Consider the following 17,691-nt stretch of genomic DNA (forward strand, 5'->3'; position numbering starts at 1 on the left):
ACCTTTATTGCACGCATCCCTTATTTCTTGTTTGATGCTGTCCCCAACCTCGCTACTACTGTTTGATGGTCTGTACACAACTCCCACGAACGTTTTCTGCCCTTTGGTATTCCGTAGCTCCACCCATACCGATTCCTCCACATCCAAGCTAATGTCCTTCCTTACAATTGCATTAATTTCCTCTTTAACCAGCAACGCCACCCCACCTCCTTTTCCTTTCTATCTATCCTTCCTAAATGCTGAATACACTTGGATGTTGAGTTCCCAGCCTTGGTCACCCTGAAGCCATGTCTCCGTGATGCCAATCACATCGTATCCGTTAACTGCTATCTGCGCAGTTAATTCATCCACCTTGTTCCGAATACTCCTCGCATTGAGGCACAGAGCCTTCAGGCTTGTCTTAACACAATTTGCCCCTTTAGAATTTTGCAGTAATGTGGCCCTTTTTGTTTTTTGCCTTGGGTTTCTCTGCCCTGCACTTTTACTATTCTCCTTTCTATGTTTTGCTTCTGACTCCATTTTATTTCCCTCTGTCTCCCTGCATAGGTTCCCATCCCCCTACCATGTTAGTTTAACTCCTCCCCAACAGCACTAGCAAACATTGCCCCCTCGGACATTGGTTCTGGTCCTGCCTAGGTGCAGACTGTCCGGTTTGTACTGGTCCCACCTCCCCCAGAACCGGTTCCAATGCCCCAGGAATTTGAATCCCTCCCTTCTGCACCACTGCTCAAGCCACGTATTCATCTGAGCTATCCTGCGATTCCTACTCTGACTAGCATGTGGCACTGGTAGCAATCCTGAGATTACTACTTTTGAGGTCCTACTTTTTAATTTAACTCCTGGCTCCCTAAATTCGTCTCGTAGGACCTCATCCCTTTTTTTACCTATGTCGTTGGTACCTATATCCACCACGACAACTGGCTGTTCCCCCTCCCTTTTTAGAATGTCGTGCACCCGCTCCGAGATATCCTTGACCCTTGCACCAGGGAGGCAACATACCATCCTGGAGTCTCGGTTGCGGGCGCAGAAACGCCTATCTTTTCCGCTTACTATCGAATCACCTATTACTATAGCTCTCACATTCTTTTTCCTGCCCTCCTGTGCAGCAGAGCCAGCCATGGTGCCATGATCTTGGCTGCTGCTGCTCTCCCCTGATGAGTCATCCCCCTCAACAGTACCCAAAGCGGTGTATCTGTATTGCAGGGGGATGACTGCAGGGGATCCCTGCACTACCTTCCTTGCACTTCTCTTCCTGTTGGTCTTCCATTCCCTATCTGGCTGTGTACCCTTTACCTGCGGTAAGACCAATTCACTAAATGTGCTATTCATGTCATTCTCAGCATCGTGCATGCTCCAGAGTGAATCCACTGGCAGCTCCAGTTCCGCAACGCAGTCCGTTAGGAGCTGGAGGCGGATACACTTCCCGCACACGGGAAGCGTCCCTGACTTCCCACATAGTACAGGAGGAGCATAACACGTGTCCGAGCTCTCCTGCCATGACTTAACCCTTAGATACACTTAAATTGGCAACAACAATGCTGAAGGTTACTTACTGATGTAGGAAAGAAAAAAGAAAAACTACCCACCAATCACCAGCCAATCACTTACCCCCTTGGCTGTGACGTCACTTTTCGATTTCTTTCTACTTCTTTTTTGCCTTCACTCCCAGCTGCAGCTGCACCAGCTGGTCTCTCGCCGACTCACCTATGCCCCGAACTCCTGCCTCTCCGACGACCCCGGACTCGCGCTGCTCCGAGCTCCCGCCTCCTCGACTTCAATCCTTCACACTTGCTCATTCCAACTCTTAAAAGGGAGGTTATATCAGGCTCCAGCTGCTCATTTTCACCAGTGCTGCATTTGAGGGCGAGCTGAGACCAAGTGGAAGATGTTTCTGGTATGGCTGCTGCAAATCCAGCTGGAAGGGAGAGAGCACGGCATTTTAATGATGTGGCATTGGAGGCATTGGTGGGGGCAGTTGAGAGAAGAAGGGATGCGCTCTTACCGTCACCTGGAAGGAGGCCATAGCCACAGGTCTTCAGGGCCATTTGGAGAGAAGTGGCAGTGGAGGTGTCGGCCAGTACTGAAGTGGAACGAACACTCACACAGTGCCGGAAGAAGTTCAACGACCTCAGTTGGGTGGTGAAGCTGAGTGCATGCTTTCGCACCTTCTACATACCAACCTCTGAACCTCTGACTGTGTGCACTGCACAAACCACCACTCACCCACCAAACATGTGCAGCTACTCAAACACTCATCCTGAAAACACGCCTTACCTATATTCACTGCTATTCAATGATGGCAAGCATATTTCCCACACACATAGCTGGATTCTTACTTCCACAAATGCCTTTCTTTTGCAGGTCAAGGTGACACATAATCATAGGGAGTAAGAGGACTGGTGGGGGTGAGCCTCAGCTGCAGGAGCTGTCCAACCTGGAGGAGCGAGTGCTGCAGCTCATTGGCCCGCAGGTGGTAGGCGCTGAGGCTGTCGGCAACATCGACCCTGCTGGGGGCAACAACGGTATCTTTATCCCTTCTCCTTTTCTCCCACTTCCCCCTCACACCAGAAGGCTTTATCACTTTCCAGCTCCTGATACTGACTGCCTTCCTGCTCCATTCCTGCCACCCTGCCCTCACCTTAACGTGAGTCTTATGCCATTTATTCTTTCAGATAATCAGTAAGTAGATATGGTAGTGTAGTGGTTATGTTACTGTACTAGTAATACAGACCCCTGGACTAATAATCTGTAGACATGAGTTCAAATCTGACCATGGTAGCTGGGGAATTTAAATTCACTTAATTAAATAAAAAATCTGAAATAAAAAACTAGTATCATTTATTTGGTCTGGGATGTCCTTAATACCCTTGAGAAGGTGGTGATGAGCTGCCTTCTTGAATTGCTGCAGTCCTTGGGGTAAAGGTACTCCCACAGTGCTGATAGGGAGGGAGTTCCAGGATTTTGAACCAGTGACGATGAAGGAACAGCGATATATTTCCAAGTCAGGATGGTGTGCAACTTGGAGGGGAACTTGCAGGTGATGGTGTTCCCATACGCTTGCTGCACTTGTCCTTCTAGGTGGTAGAGGTCGTGGGTTTTGGAGGTGTTGCTGAAAAAGCCGTGATGAGTTGCTGCAGTGCATCTTGTAGATGGTACACACTGCAGCCACGGCACGTCGATGATGGAGGGAGTGAATGTTGAAGGTGGTGGATGGGGTGCCAATCAAGTGGGCTGCTTTGTCCTGGATAGTATTGAGCTTTTTGAGTATTGTTGGAGCTGCACTTGCCCAGACAAGTATTCCATCACCCTCCTGACTTGTGCCTTGATGATGGTGGAAAGGCTTTGGGGAGTCAGGAGGTGAGACATTCGCCACGGAAAACCCAACCTCTGACCCGCTTTTGTTGCCACAGTAGTTTTGTGGCTGGTCCAGTTAAGTTTCTGGTCAACGGTAACCCCCAGGATGTTGATGGTGGGGGATTCAGTGATGTTAATGCTGTTGAATATCAAGGGGAGGTAGTTAGACTCTCGCTTTTTAGAGATGGTCACCAGTAATAAGAACATAAGAATTAGGAGCAGGAGTAGGCCATTCGGCCCCTCAAGACTGCTCTGCCATTCAATGAGATTTTGACTACCTCAACTCCACTTTCCTGCACGCTCCCCATATCCCTTGATTCCCTTAATATCCAAAAACCTATCGATCTCTTTCTTCAGTATACTCAAAAACTGAGCCTCCACAGCTCTCTGGGGTAGAAAATTCACCACCGTCTGAGTGAAGAAGTTTCTCCTCATCTCAGTCCTAAATGGCCAACCCCTTATTTTGAGAATGTGACCCCTGTGACTCCTCCTGCAAACATCCAGAGCAAACATCCACCCTGCATCTACCACATCAAGCCCTGTAAGAATTTTGTATGTTTCAATGAGATCACCTCTCATTCTTCTAAACTCTAGAGAATATAGGCCTAGTATATTCAATCTCTACTCATAGGTCAATCTCCCCCACCCCAGGAATCAGTCTGGTGAACCTTCATTGCACTCCCTCCAAGGCAAGCATATTCTTCCTTAGGTAAGGGGAGTGAATCTGTACACAATACTCCAGGTGTGGTCTCACCAGGGCCCTATATAATTGCAGTAAGATTTCTTTAATCTTATACTCAAATCCTCTTAAAATAAAGGCCAACATACTATTTGCATTCTTAATTGCTTGCTGTACCTGCATGTTAACTTTTAGTGATTCGTATACAAGGACACCAGATCCCTCTGAACACCAATATTTCCCAATTTCTCACCATTTAAAAAATATTCTGCTTTTCTATTTTTCCTATCAAAATGGATAACTTACATTTCTCCACATTATATTCCATTTGCAATGTTCGTGTCCACTCACTTAGCCTGTCTATATCCCCTTGAAGTCTCATTGCATCCTCCTCACAACTTAGATTCCCACCTAGCTTTGTATCACCAGCAAACTTGGATATATTACATTTGGTCCCTTCATCCAAATCATTGATATAGATTGTGAATAGCTGGGGCCCAAACACCGATCCTTGCGGCATCCCACTCATTACAACCTGCCAACCCGAAAATGACCCGTTTATTCCTACTCTTTATTTTCTGTCCATTAACCAATCCTCAATCCATGCTAGTATATTACTCCCAATCCCATGAGCCCTAATTTTGTTCTATAATCTCTCGTGTCGCACCTTATTGAATGCCTTCTGAAACTCTAAATACATCCCATCCATTGGTTCTCCCTTATCTATTTTGCTAGTTACAACCTCAAAAAACTCTTAACAGATTTGTCAAACATGATTCTTCTTTCTTGGTCCTCCTTTGCTGAATTCTAACATGCTCCCAATCCTCAAGCTTACTGCTCTTTTTGGCAACATTATAAGCCTCTTCCTTTGATCTAATACTATCTATAACTTCTCTTGTTAGCCATGGTTGGACCACTTTTCCTGTGGGGTTTTGTGCCTTAAAGGAATGTATGTTTGTTGTAAATTATGTATTAATTTTTTAAATGCTAGCCATTGTTTGTCTACCGTCATACCTTTTAATGTAGTTTCCCAATCTAGCTTCCCCTCATACCTACATAGTTTCCTTTGTTCAGATTTATTAATTAACCCTTACTCATTGCACAATACTAGATCTAAAATAGCCTGTTCTCTAGTTGGTTCCTCAACATAATGTTGTGGAATACTATCTTGTATACAGTCCATGAATTTGTCCTCCACACTATTACTGCAAATCTGGTTTGCCCAGTCAATATGTAGATTAAAGTCCCCCATGATTATTGTACAGGTGCAGCGTCCCGAATCCGGAACCCTCGGGATCGAAGCCGTTCTGGATTCAGCGGGTATTTCCGGATTTCGGAATGTCAGCAGGTGGAGGGGGGGGGGTGGGGGGGGGGCTGTTCGCCGAGGAACTGTTCGGGTCACTGGCCCTGTCGATGAAGTCGTCAGGTAGGGTCCCGCCACCGAAGAAGTGTTCGGGCGGGGCCACACCAAGAAGGAAGTGTTCATGTGGACCTGCCGAGGCAGGGTGGGCGGGTCCGGATTGCGGAACATTTTACGGATTCCAGACAACCCTGCCACCAATCGGTCCAGAGTTCGGATTCCGGAACATTCTGGATTCCGGAACTTCGGATTTTGGATGCTGCAGCTGTATTACCTTTGTTATATGCACCTCTAAATTCCTCATTTGTACTCTGCCCTACATTACCACTACTCTTTGGGGGCCCATAAATAACTTCCACCAATATTTTCTGCCCCTTGCTGTTTCTTAGCTCCACCCAAATTGATTCTATTTCTTGATTTTCCGAACTAAGATCCTTTCTCTCTACTGCCTTGATCCCATCTTTTATCAAGGCTACCTCTCCTCTTTTTCTATTTTGCCTATCTCTTCTAAAAGTAAAGTATCCTGGAATATTTCGTTCCCAACCGTGGTCACTTTGCAACCCACCTCTGTAATGGCTATTAATTTTTATCTGTGCTATTAATTATTTTGTTGCGAATGCTTTGCGCATTCAAATATAGTGCCTTTAGCTCTGACCTTTATCTATTTTTCCCTGATGTCTCTAATGGTGACCATGAAACTACCAGATTGTTGTAAAATCTCATCTGGTTCACTAATGTCCTTCAGGGGAAAGAAGTCTGCCGTCCTTGCCTGGTCTTGCCTATATGTGACGCCAGACCCACAGCAATTTTGTTGACACTTAACTGCCCTCTGAAATGACGGCTCACCACCACCTTCTCAAGGGCAATTAGGGATGGGCAATAAATGCTGGCCTTGCAGGTGACACCTACATCCCATGAATGAATAATTAAAATATTATCAGCTCGTATCTGAGCCCCCTCATAATAGTGATGTTGGAGAAGAGGAGGAGGACCCAAGCACCACATCATTGCACCTCCCACCTGCAGGCATCAGCTCAGAGACTGGCACTACGCGGTCGGTAGAGGTTAACTTAGTAGAGGGATCTGCACCAGGGACTAGCGGGCTGCAGCAAGGCCAAGGGGAAAGGGCAGCTCAGGAGCCAGGTCCCTGGAGGCAGAGTTCACGCACGAGTTTTACTACACAGGACTCAGATAAGGACTTCGCTGGGGAGGCGTTCACAAGAGCAATGGCCGACATGATAGGTGCAATGGCAAGGGTGCCCTAGAACCTCTCCGTAATGGTAAGGAGCCTGGAGGAGTCCGCCTCCAACATTGCACAGATCTGTGCACACACCATGGAGCTCATCTTTTCCAGTCTGCACATGATGGTGGACTCCCAGAGAGACCGCGCGGATCCCGATCTCATGACACATGTCATGGGCGATGTGGCAGCTTCCATTGCAGCACAGGTGGAAGCAACGCAACATCTTAGTGCTGTAATGCAGACAATGGTTGATGGCATGGAAGCTCAGACTGCTCTCATGCAGTCTCAGCTGTATGCTACACAACGTCTTAGTGCTGTCATCGCTGCTGGGTCCACCACAGTCAGCCGAAGATCTCACGGTGTCTCAGCAGGTCACCATATTTGCTCCAGCAATGGGTCAGTGGAACAAGAACCCACTGTCCTCTCTCAGGATGACAGCATTCTTGAGCCCACCACTGCCACTTCGCCTTTGCATCGTCGCTGCCTGTCATTCAGCCATCCCAGACTGCCACTGACCAGCTGGAGGTGGTGCAATCTACAGCCAAGCTTTCCAGACCCACTCCAAGGCCATCTGTAGTCCCTGGCCCTGACACTCAGCAGCCTTCCAACAGCCATGCTGCAGCCACAGGGTACACACTGTGAAGTAGCTCTCGACTAGGTAAAGGGGGTGTTAAGAGGGATATAAGGTATTGCACAAGGTGATTCTTAAATATAATTATTGTTTATTATAGTGTTGAATGTTATGAGATAATTTTTTATGAGAATGTTACATATTTGGTCATGTCTCTCATTTCAGTTTTGGGGCTGTGGTATAGAAGGGGAAATTGATGTGCTGATGGGGACATGCAGAGCAACCGGGAAGTAGGCTGGAATTCACAAACTGAAGTCTGCTGAGATGGCTATGGACCACTAGAGCAGAATGGTGATTGAGTGGCTGCCTCCTCCTCCTCATCCTCGTCCTCCTCATGAGGTGGTGAAGCCATGCCTAGTGGCAATAGCTGCATCCTCATGATGGCCAAGTTGTGCAGCATGCAGCAGACGATGAAAAGGGACACCTGTTCAGCCGAGTACTGGAGGACTCCTCCCGAGCGGTCAAGGCAGCGGAACTGTTGCTTGAGCACTCCGCTGGTCTGCGCTCAATGATGTTCCTGGTGGCAGCATGGCTCTCATTATATGAGTGCTGGGCAGGCGTGTTAAGGTTGCAGAGGGGAGTCATGAGCCAGGTGGAAAGCATATATGGCAAAGCCATATGCAGGCTCCAGCTGATTCTCTCTTGTCATGGGGAAGGAAATGTATTCTCTTTGCCTTCTGTACAAAGCATCTGTGACCTCGTGGATGCAACAATGGACGGCAAGCAGGGAGATGTTGGAATTGTTTCCTGTTGCAACTGGAATGATCCACTGGCGTAGAAATTGAGTGTGATGGTGACCTTGATTGCCACAGAGAGCCGTCCTCACCCTGGTCTGAGGCTCGAGGTCTGGTAGCAGGAGGTGGCAGAGCTCTGTGACCACATCCTTGATGAAGTGCAGCCTTTGAACACACTGTTCCCCAGTGAAATTGATGTAGGGGAGCTGCTGGCTCCCGGGGAATAGCCAGGGAGGGCAAGGTCTCCTATTGACAGCCCTGTTGACCCTCCTCCCTCTGGCCACATTTTGCTGTCTTTCTCTGTGCCTAAGTTGCCTACGATGGTGATGTCGGAGCACGAGGTCGAATGCCAACACAGCCCCCATAAAACAATATAAATGTTACAGTTTCAAATCTACCCACAATGAAAGTCACGAATCTTTAACAGCCACAACAGTCTTTCAACTGGATCTCGCTGAAATCTGTCAAAATGTATGTCTGTCTATGTGGAAGTAAGCAGCAACCATTATTGGCCAACTAAAAAATAACCCTAAGCTGGCGACTTTATATACCTCTCCTTCAGCCTGTCATGTATCCAAACGTGTTTACTGCTTGTACTATTATATATGATGTGCAACCAGAGGGCACTACTATGGGAAACTTGTACACCAGCTGTATGGTCACTAAGGTATGCCACCAGAGGGCACTGCAGTGGGAGACTTGTAGGTTACCTGTACAGATGTGCCAGGCCTAGTATAAAAGGCAGGCCACCATGTGTGATCCTCACTCTGGAGTTACATTAAATGGACTAAGGTCACTACAGTTCAAGTACAATACATTACCTCGTGGAGTCATTATCAGAGCATCTGAAGACATATCAATTGGCGACGAGATTACGGACTTTCACGCGAAAATGGCTAACCTTGGTATGTTGCAGCAGTTTGCTGATGGCGATGTTTGGGATGCCTTTGTGGAGAGGCTCGATCATTTCTTCACAGCAAACAACCTGGCAGGTGATAATCTGGCCACACTGGCTGATAAGCACAGAGCTATCCTGCTAACCCGTTGTGGGCCCACCGTCTATGGCCTCGTCAGGAACTTGCTGGCACCAGCGAAGACAACGACCAAGACGTACAAGGAGCTTGTAACTCTGATCCAAGAACAACTCAAGCCCAAAGAGAGCATTCTCACAACCCGAGATCGGTTTTATACCCACCAATGGCCCGAACGTCAGGAAATCGTGAAATATGCTCTAGACCTCAGGAGGCTGGCGGTACCATATGATTTTTGGCGACTACCTCAGCGAAGCGCTGCGGGATATCTGTCATCGGAATCGGCCATGAGGGCCTTCTTTACAGACTACTATCTGCAGCTATCACAGTCACACTGCAGAAGGCCATCACCGTAAGCCAGGCATTCATGACCGACCTGCGGCTCGAGGCGAATGATTCATCCTCAGGACTCAAACCCGGCAAGTACTGTACACAGAAGGGCGCCTTTTAGAGGCTGGACTGTAGAACGTGAATCTCCTCAGGGGAGAGAGAACAGGCCCCCGAGTACCTTAACAGAGTCCACCAAGGGGGGCTAATCGAGTAGCATCATGCTGGCGTTGTGGAGGGAATCACAGGGCTCACCAGTGCCGTTTTAAGGACTATGTGTGTAAAGGCTGCAGCACAAAGGGCCACCTCCAGCAAATGTGTAAAAGAAATATGACTCACTGTGTTGATGAAGAGTCTGCAGATGGCCATGAATCCAGCGCGGATTATGAAGCGATAGTCAGAGAGGCAGCTCAGCCCCATGATGAGGTATATGGCATGTTTACCTGCACCACAGAATTTTCCCTGTTGAGGATGGAAGTCGAGATAAACGGCGTTCCATTCTTCATGCACAAGTTACCACTGTGAATTGTTGCAGGTGATGGACCAATGCTACTCGGAAGAAGGTGGATGGAGAAGATCCATTGGAGCTGGGAAGATTTCATCCCTCCAGCGATCGACTTCCCCCGCGCTCAGAGGCAAAGCAAGCCCTCACCTGAGGTTGGATCCGGCACCAGAGAACAGACCAGCACAGCACCCGAGGCACAGACCGCTCAGCACGACTGCGTGGAGATGATCCAGCTGAGACGACCCGAACGCACCTTCCAGGCTCCAGTGGCAGGACTCCAGAGGAAGAAAATCGGATCCAAAGGCGACTTCCCAGCCTCGGTGGCAGAACCCGGGGAGAAGAGGATCACAGCAGTCGACATTGTGGATGGAAGGAAGATGGCGCCCAAACCATGAGGTGAAGCGCTGAAGAAAAAGATGGCGGCGGCCGGACCACGAGGTGCAGCGCTGATGGAGCAACACGTGGCACCAAACGGAGAAGAGGATTGGGGTAAAGATAGCAAGGCTCTCTTAAAGGAGGCCAGCAACCCACCATACTTAAAGGGACAGGCCAACATTCTCAATCAATGTAATAGCAATTGTGAGTTAAATCTAAAGCTTGTAATTGATGATCAGAATTTTATACATATAATAAGCAAAGAAAAGTCATGCGATTGCGATCGGAGCTACAGTTTATCTACAATGAGTAATGAAATGTTGTGTGGTGTAGGATTTCAACGGCATTCAGTTAATGCAGCAGACAAACACCCATCAGGGGCACACAGACCCAGCGAGTTACCCACTGCTGTAGCCCGAGTCCCTGGGACCGGAGTGATGCACCATGGAGTGTGGCTACAAGCAGCTAATATAGACAAGCTGCAGAGCAAGCGATCTCAGGAGGGCAACGGCACCGGTATCAATACCCTGCCCCTGATCAGCTCCACCACTCAGGCACCTGATGGCACCAACCGCCACGAGCCTGAAAGAGCAAACTGTGCTAAGGCGCAGTCCCCAGACCCTATTTTCACCAAGGCTACACCCGGGAACGAAGGGTCACCCACAACGGTTCTCCCAAAGGGGACTGGGACCAGCCAGGGTCCCAAACCAAATAATGCCCAGGCAAGCGAGTCAGCAGTTCCCTGCGCACTGCCAGACAACTGCTCCTCAGGGAGCAGCAGCGACCCGGGGTGCAAGGAAAGGGCAGGGAGGTCACAGGCATCTGTGAACCTGCCCGACGCTAGGAGCAACGGCAAATGTTCCGAGCGCAGGCAACTTGAGCCAACCAGGTTCCCACTGCCAGCACTGGGCACCACGCCACCACCAGACTACCTGGACACTACCCAGCAGTTCTGGTACTAGTTTGTCCTCATGCACCGGTGCTGACACCAGTATATATCAAGTATGTACCTCACCAGTCAAATGTACTTGTCTCACAACTGTACCACAAATGTAATGATGTAAATGCAATTTTTTTTTTCTGGACTTGAATGTATATGAATGTAATGAGCCACAGGCATAACCTATATGTGTGGGGGTGGGGTGGGGAAAGAGAGAATGGAGTGGTTATGGACGCACAAACAGAAACCACCAGCATCTCTACTGCCAATGAAATGCTACCCACTCACCCAAGATAGAAACGACCCTCCAAGGGTCAACCAGATAGAGCTAAGCCCAGAACACAATCTATGCATGAAGGCGATTTGCACTAAGGACTTGGGGGAGAGTGATGTCATGTATCCAAACGTGTTTACTGCTTGTACTATTACATATGATGTGCCACCAGAGGGCACAACTATGGGAAACTTGTACACCAGCTGCATGGTCACTAAGGTGTGCCACCAGAGGGCACTGCAGTGGGAGACTTGTACAGGTGTGCCAGGCCTAGTATAAAAGGCAGGCCACCATGTGTGATCCTCACTCTGGAGTTACATTAAATGGACTAAGGTCACTACAGTTCAAGTACAATACATTGCCTCATGGAGTCATTATCAGAGCATCTAAAGACATAACACAGCAGACTGAAACATGACTGTCGTTGTCAGTGCCAAGCAGGAACACTGGGCAAGAGTGAATTTACCTTCCGGGGTGGTAACGGGGCGCTGCGCGTTAGCGCTGCCCCAAAACCCCTGTCCAATTTATCAGGAGGTGCTCTTCTTGCCCTGCCAGGGCAAAATCTCATTTAGTGCCCCTAATGGGAATCACAAAGTATCCCAATTTCACCCCCAAGACCTCTTCTGCATGTGATATAATGGTTATCAGGATAACAGCTGCAGTGTTTTATTTAGCTGGTTGGCTACCAACCACTTTATTCCGATGAGAAGGAAAGGAACCCTTTGAATACATTGAAATTTTACCTGAAAAAAAGTAGCCCGAGAGAGGCTGGCATGTGTTTAATCCCCATAAAATTTTAAGTCACTATAAAATCTGAATCAACTAAAATTAACAAATTAATTGGAAGAAACAACAATTCACCCATCTTCTAATGCACTCATTCCAATAGCGAACACAACTTTGGCCCACCTGAGGGTACTTGGGTATAATTTTTTGCTTCTTCCCCAGTGCCAGGACTCCAACTGCTCCTACTCATTTGAAGAGCTCCATTTCACCGTCTTCTTTTCTCGAGGACCATTTTTTTCCCTCCACCCTTAATGCAAGTGATAACAGGAACAGTTCCTTATTACAACCTCCCTTATCTTTCATCAAGGAAATATAATTGCATTCTGACAGACAGATGGGCGGTTTCTTAGCCTGGGCGAGTGTGGTAAGTGAAAAAGCTATAGTGGCAAAAGCAACTATGGAAAGGATTTCAAAATCAAAACCATAATTTGTACTGGAATGGACAAATGATAATTGCAACTTAAATTAAAGCTATTATATAACAATAACAGCTAAATATCATCGTTAGGATAATAATTTAAATAGAGAAAATACAATAACAGGAAGAATATACATAATTGAAATAACAAATAATGGCATGAAACCAGATCAAAATAGGAGGAATCTAGACTATTAAGTAAATATTCCAGAATTTGAATGAAAATGAACTACAATTTAAACTGCAACATTAACAATACAATCAGATCTTGTATAGTTTTTCTTGTGGATACCCACCTCCAACCTGTCACACGTTGGCTATAATCTTGTTGGATCTCAGAAAAGATATTGGACCAGAATTTGCAGTGGGTATGATGGCGTACTGAGAGATGGACCGCATGTTCGGGATTTCTGCATTCGCTTATGCTAAATCCCGAACTTGTGATCTGTGCTGGCGCAGAGTTGGGCTATTTGCCCACCAATTATGTACAAAAATGTTACGATTGATGCAAACAGGCACAGGGCCTGTTTGCATCAGTGTAAGGGGATACCTCAGGCATGTTTTAACCATTTTAATCTTGGAAATCAATAACAACAATAACTTGTATTTATATAGTGTCTTTAATGTAGTGAAATGTCCCAAGGCGCTTCACAGGAGTAGTGTGAGACAAAATATGACACCGAGCCACATAAGGAGAAATTAAAGCAGGTGACCAAAAGCTTGGTCAAAGAGGTAGGTTTTAAGGAGGGTAGAGAGGTGGAGAGGTTTAGGCAGGGAATTCTGGAGCTTAGGGCCTAGGCAACAGAAGGCAGAGTCACCAATGGTGGAGTGATTATAATCAGGGATGCAGAAGAGGGCAGAATTAGAGGAGCGCAGACATCTTGGCGGCTGTGGGCCTGGAGAAGATTAGAGAGATAGTGAGAGGTCAGGCCATGGAGGGATTTGAAAACAAGGATGATAATTTTGAAACAGAGATGTTGCTTAACCGGGAGCCAATGTAGGTCAGTGAGCATAGGGGTGATGGGTGAATGGGATTTGGTACGAATTAGGATACGGGCAGCCAAGTTTTGGATCACCTCTAATTTACATAGGGTAGAATGTGGAAGGCCAGTCAGGAGAGCTTTGGAAAAGACAAGTCTAGAGGTAAAAAAGATATGGATGAGGGCTTCAGCAGCGGATGAGCTAAGGCCAGGGCGGAGACCAGCGATGTTACATATGTGGAAGTAGGCGGTCTTAATTATGCTACGGATATGTGGTCGAAAGCTCATTTCAGGGTCAAATATGGTTGTGATCGGTGTGGTTCAGCCAGAGGTTGGGGAGAGGGATGGAGTCAGTGGCTAGGGAATGGATTTTGTGGCGGGGATCGAAAACAATGGCTTTGGTCTTCAATTGAAGAAAATATCTGCTCATCCAGAACTGAATGTTGGACAAGGAGTCTGATTGTTTAATTGTATCAAGAGAGTTTTTCTTGTTTCTGCAAAGGGATTGGAGTTTTAACGACGTCGATAATTTTCACTAACAGAACTAAGATGTATGAAGTTAGTGAAATGAAGCTAAATGGGAATTAAATTCCAATCCTGTAAAGTAATTGCAATTAAATGTGATTATGGGATTCCCTTCTAAAATTATGTAAAATCTAATTCAGTTTCCTGATTGAAGACCAGGCCCACGTGATTCAGGTACGCTTCCGCACAGGCTGCACCCCTGGGATCTATGGGCCATTATGCTGCCCTCTTGTACGCAGCATCAGAGAGCAAGATCATGAAGAAGGGTCTCTTTCTCCCACCCCCCCCCCCCCCCCCCAGGTAGGTTCCTACTCTCTTTGCAGGTTGAAGGCATACTCTGGAGGTACACCACAGACGGCAATTTTTGGGCAGTTACATCACGTTTACAGCACAAACAGGCCATTCAGCCCAAGTGGACCATGCCAACATTCATGCTCCTCACGAGCCTCCTCCCATCCTATCCTTCTATTCCTTTCTCCCTCATGTGCTTCTCCTTAAATGCATCCATGTTATTCACCTCAACTACTCCATGTGGTAGCAGGTACCACATTCTAACTGCTCTCTGGGTAAAGAAGTTTCTTCTGAATTCCCTATTGGATTTTTTTTAGTGACTATCTTCGATTTACAAGCCCTAGTTTGGAAGTGGGGACATTTCCTCTAAGTCTACCCTACTAAATCCTTTCATAATCTTAGACTTTTGTCAAGTCACCACTCTGCCTTCTCTTTTCTGGAGAAAAGAGCCCCAGTCTGTACAGCTTTTTCAGATAAGTATATCCTCTCAGTTCTGGCATTAGCCTAGTGAATCTATAAAGCTTCTTCCACAACTTCAGATTGTCCCAAAGCTCTTTACAACTAATGAAATACCTTTGAAGTGCAATACTAGTCACTGTTTAGTAAGGAAACGTGGCAAACAAATTCCACACAGCAGGGTGCCATAAACAGCAAACCAGATAAATGTTTTTTTGATGATGTTGAGTGAAGGATAAATATTGGCCGGTACACCAGGATTAACTCCCCTGCTCTTCTTTGAAATCATGGTACAGGATCTTTTTCGTCCACCTGAGGGGGCAACCTGGGCCTCGGTTTAACATCTCATCTGAACACTCATAACATAAGAACATAAGAATTAGGAATAGGAGTAGGCCATCTAGCCCCTCGAGCCTGCTCCGCCATTCAATAAGATCATGGCTGATCTGGTCGTGGACTCAGCTCCACTTACCCGCCCTCTCCCCGTAACCGTTAATTCTCTTATTGGTTAAAAATTTATCTATCTTTGACTTGATAACATTCAATGAGCCAGCCTCAACTGCTTCCTTGGGCAGAGAATTCCACAGATGCACAACCCTCTGGGAGAAGAAATTCTTTCTCAACTCGGTTTTAAATTGGCTCCTCCGTATTTTCAGGCTGTGCACCCTAGTTCTAGTCTCCCCCACCAATGGAAACAACCTCTCTGCCTCTATCTTGTCGATCCCTTTCATGATTTTAAATGTTTCTATAAGATCACCCCTCATCCTTCTGAACTCCAAGGAGTAAAGACCCAGTCTACTCAATCTATCATCATGTTAACCCCCTCATTTCTCGAATCAGCCTAGTGAATCGTCTCTGTACCCCTTCCAAAGCTAGTATATCCTTCCTTAAGTAAGGTGACCAAAACTGCACGCAGTACTCCAGGTGCGGCCTTACCAATACCTTATACAGTTGCAGTAGGACCTCCCTGCTTTTGTACTCCATCCCTTTCACAATGAAGGCCAACATTCCATTTGCCTTCCTGATTACCTGCTGCACCTGCAAACTAATCTTTTGGGATTCATGCACAAGGACCCCCAGGTCCCTCTGCAACGCAGCATGTTGTAATTTCTCCCCATTCAAATAATATTCCCTTTTACTGTTTTTTTTCCCCCCAAGGTGGATGACCTCACACTTTCCGACATTGTATTCCATCTGCCAAACCTTAGCCCATTCACTTAACCTATCCAAATCTCCTTGTAGCCTCTCCGAGTCCTCTACACAACCCGCTTTCCCACTAATCTTAGTGTCATCTGCAAATTTTGTTGCACTACACTCTGTCCCCTCCTCTAGGTCATCTATGTATATTGTAAACAGTTGTGGTCCCAACACTGATCCCTGTGGCACACCACTAACCACTGATTTCCAACTAGAAAAGGACCCATTTATCACTCCCTTCAGACTGCACTAGAGTGTTGGCCTAGATTATGGGATCAAGTCTCTGGAGTGAGACTCTGAACCCACTACCTTCTGAAATGGAGGAGCGTGCTACCACTGACCCATAGTCGACAGCAATGTAGAATGAGAAGGAAAAAACAAAATGAAAGGGGCAAGGATTTTTTTTTTTAAATCCACAATACCATGCAAGATCAACAATATTGTATAATAGCGTGGGTTGTATTAGCATTCTACCACCTTGCAACTGACTTGCCACAAGCAACAACATGGGTGTTCCATTAGTTTCATATTAAAATAGTGATTAAGGTAAGTGGATCATCTTTCAATCATGAAGAAGCAACTTATTGTTTCATGTTTTCCCATTTACTTACTTTTCCTGAAGATGGTGACACTTTCAGGGATATGGCCTACTTGTACCATTATTCTTTATGTGTGCCTAACTAGTAAGTGCAAGGCAATTTACAATTTGACTTGTGTGGTGGGGGTGTGGGGGGGAGGCGGAGAGGAGGGAGAAAATCACAGCCGAGTCAGATCCTGTCTTCACTCAATGTCTGAACAGTGATACTTCAGCAGGGATCATCATCAAGAACTATTTTTCCCCCAAACTCAAAGTAAATCTCAACACCCCTTCTGGCAACCTGGCTGAGATCAGCTAACCCAGTAAGGACTGGGGATTGAACCTGGGATCTCATCAGTAGGTTTCAGCTACTCACTGTTTATTTGCCCAAGCTCTTAGGGAAAAGATCTTTTCCTTTACAGTTGCACATACATAATTGGAATTTTTTACTTCACATTCACCAAACTTAATTAGAACATGCAGCAATGCCTACTTCATAGAATGATGCAGCACAGGATAGTCTCTCGTGCACAACAAAATTGACAACTATATTATTAGGATAGCCCAAAGATGTAACAATTTAAAAGAACTGGTCTAACAATAGAGTGGGTCTTATAAAAAGGATCCATTTCAAGCTAGACTGCAAACAAGATTCTCTGCCTGACAATGACTCATGCTGCATTTTGGAAAAGTTCAACTGACATTTCAGTTTATTCTACAGGCAACTCTCGATTATCCGCACACAGATGCAACGGAAAACCGTTGGAATGGCACTTAAAATTCCATGTGCACGCGCTGCTGCAGCCACTGTCTCTCGCGGCCATCGCTGACGTCGGAGTCCTTTCGGCCTGGGACGGCAGCACTCCTCGAGGCCACCTGCATGCATGCTGGTAATGTCCATACTTAACTGCCTTGTTACTGTTTGCACAGTATTTATTCATTGAAGTTTTAACTTTGTAACGTCAACTCGTTCTAATGGAGAAATCGTTTACCCAGCATAGCCCAATC

The sequence above is a fragment of the Pristiophorus japonicus genome, chromosome 11 (assembly GCF_044704955.1).
Source record: "Pristiophorus japonicus isolate sPriJap1 chromosome 11, sPriJap1.hap1, whole genome shotgun sequence".
Classification (NCBI taxonomy): domain Eukaryota; kingdom Metazoa; phylum Chordata; class Chondrichthyes; family Pristiophoridae; genus Pristiophorus; species Pristiophorus japonicus.